Here is a 3,166-nt window from a genome sequence, read left to right on the forward strand (position 1 = left end):
AAAGAAGACCTTTACACAAAGGATCTTATGCTTGCTATTTGTTATTAAACAGTCATTAAATATAAGGCCTATATATACAGATAAAAAGCTAAATGTTTTTATTTTCGGTTCATTCTTGGTTTAAAAAAAAATCCTTCAGGTTCCATTTGCAGATCGAAATGAGAACGGTCCAGCATTTAGCAATAATTATTATTAATTCTGTTATTATTCTTGATTTTTCAAACTGCTAACACTTTGCACTTTTGAATTATGCCTTTACTGTGTGACAAAAAATTTTGTATTTTCTGTTTCAGCTGTTTGATCGCGCTGGTGCCTCGCGCACATTCATTGGAAACAGTAGCCGTTCACTGTGCCATCCGGCGCGAGCAGGGGTCCACTTTGGCATATTTTTTTTTCGTCTATACTGAAACACGCGTGAACTACAAAGCCTATTTTTCCTAATGAATAATAGTTAAGCTTGAAATAGGCAACATCACGAATATGAAAACGTTTGGATTTCTCCGGAATGAGAGCCCAACCTAACCTTATGGTTCGCTTTAAATTATTATTCTTTTTTTTTTTGTTTGTTTATAGCTAAGCCTATATTATTATATACTGCAATTTTATTTATCCATTAGAATTATATATTTGTAATTATTGTTCTGTTCTGATAAATTTCTTAAATTTAAAGGATTTGCTGTAAAGTGAAGAGAAATAAAAAATATCCTGTTGGCACATTATAACATTATTAGGCCAGCCGTTATTATTTCTGAATGTAATAAAATGCAACTTATACATGACTTATATATATTTTTTTTCCTCTCACAAACTTAATTAATTTTTTAGCTTGTTTTAAAAAATAAATAAATAAACTATAAAAATAAAACAACATGCAGCAAATGAAAATAGGCGATTAATCGGTTTTTAAAATTTGTTACTGTGGGGTAATTATATTATTATATATACTTAGGAACAGAGTCTGGGCCTAATCTAGGCTATATCCAGGGTTTTTTTTTTTTTTTTTCATTGCATCTGAAAATGACTTTGTGCAGCACATTCACTTCGCACGCTCAAACCTGCCTCGCGCGTTGCTCAGCTGTGGACTAATTAAAATGTTTGATATAAAGGTTGCTGTCCCATTTTATACAGGAATTGTTCATTTTTAAAAAAAAAAAATTGTAATTATATTGTTAGTTCTAATTATATTGTTAACACAAGTCATTTAGGCTATTTAACATGCACTGTGACATTTTACCCTTTTTAACTTATAAACTCCTTGAGATTTTAAAGTCAGTTTAATAGTATTGAAGTTCAAGTTTTTTTTTTTTTTTTAAAAAAGGTTTTAAATGCTTAAATTATTTCTATGAATGAATAATATGTTATCATGTTTATTCTTTAAGAAAATAAGTGTTTATTCTTTAAGAAAATAAGGGAAAAAATAAGGGACGATCCAAATATTATTCATATTTGTTTTGCTTCACCTATTTATGTAAGCTACAATTATTCTAAAGAAAAAAAAAACAAGAAAATGTAATTAAAAGTGCCATCGGCCTGAGTAAATCATACCATTATAGAATTGTGACTTTAAAGGTTAGTGATTTAGGAGGTGAAAATACTGTGAAATTACAAATGTTATGGGATTTTAAAGCATAACAACTGAAGGTCTATGAAACGTTAGCCAATAAAGCATTTTCTTTTTTAAACAATGGCACTTAAAGTTTCAACCATATAGCCTGTGAATAAACAAAATACATACTTTTCAATGAAAGAACATTGAGAGTTTGCTTCTGGTGTTTGGATTTGTACTTCAATAAAATGAGCTCCAAGTTTAGGAATAGCCAACACGGGTTTTTTATCTCTCTCTCTCATCTCTCTCTACTCTCTCTCTCTCTCTCTCTCTCTCTCTCTCTATTAACTCTCTATTTAACAGCATTAACTTACAATTAAATACGTCTTCCTCCAGGTAGACTGAATGTTTTCCTGCCTTGCTAAATGTTGGGCTCATGATCAGTAAGTTGTATTCGCTCAAACTGATTTAGTTAAATCAAAACTTGCGGACTTTGAAGCTGGGTGTAGTTAGCGCGAGTCACGCGCGCTGTGAAGCGGGAGCAGCTGACGGAGGATTCCTCTTGGTCTTAAAGCCTTCCGCAAACGCTACGTTCACAAATAACAATGATTTTCGCAGAGGTGGAAAGTAGCGGAGAAAAAACGGAGCGTAAAAGCAAAGGAGGAGCAGAGCGGGAACGTATAAAAAAGAGAAAAGCCCTGGCCACAGACGCATTTTGTTGATGCAAAATCCCAGCCATGTTCGCCAGTAAGGGAGCAGGTCGGTCAGCATTACATTTACATTATATTTACTAGGGGTGGGACGTTTCACTGAAAAAATCGAACTGTTCGGTTCTCCAGATACGGTTCGGCACGCGCTGGAAACGCTGTTCAACTTAAATCTGACAAAGCATCTGTAATATGGTTTACTATAAATAACACGTAAAACAAACAGGGTTCAGTTAATATATGTTTCTGTTGATGGATGAACCATTCTGGCTTCCCAGACATTACAACAACAGCGATGAAAAAAAAAAAAAAAAAAAAAAAAAAAAAACCCGTGGCCAAACATTCACTTCTTGTTCAAAACGAATACGAACACTGGATCAGTGCATTCTTTTAAAGTGACAGTCTTTAATCGAACAGCAACAACAAAGAAATCACTCACTGCTCTTGATTGAAAAGCTTTTGTAACTTTAATAAAGATTTATCTTTAATTTTAGTCCAAAATGCAATGTTATTTTAGATTTGATTACTTTATTAAATTTATGTAAAAACTATGCTATACTAAAAAACCCTGAAAGTCAGTTTTTTTTATTTGTAGCTTTACTCTATTGTATTTATTTGTGCTGTTGCTTGTAGTTAGAATATTCTTAATAATATGATAAAATATATTTTTTTTTGAAAGTATCATTTTTTTTCCATAAACATAGCACATACAACGGTAGCGAAAACAGTGACTCTAAAACTGTGAAACAAACCTAACCGTGAAAAAAGTTGAACTGTTCCACCCCTTATATTACCGTAATCATTTGGCAGAACGGACGCTTTCATCCAAAGAGACTTACAATAGATACAAAAACTATTCTAAAAAAAAATTACAAATATATATAATGATAGAAGTTTTAAAAGAGCATCTTTA

Source organism: Cyprinus carpio, chromosome A18, assembly GCF_018340385.1.
Source record: "Cyprinus carpio isolate SPL01 chromosome A18, ASM1834038v1, whole genome shotgun sequence".
NCBI lineage: Eukaryota > Metazoa > Chordata > Actinopteri > Cypriniformes > Cyprinidae > Cyprinus > Cyprinus carpio.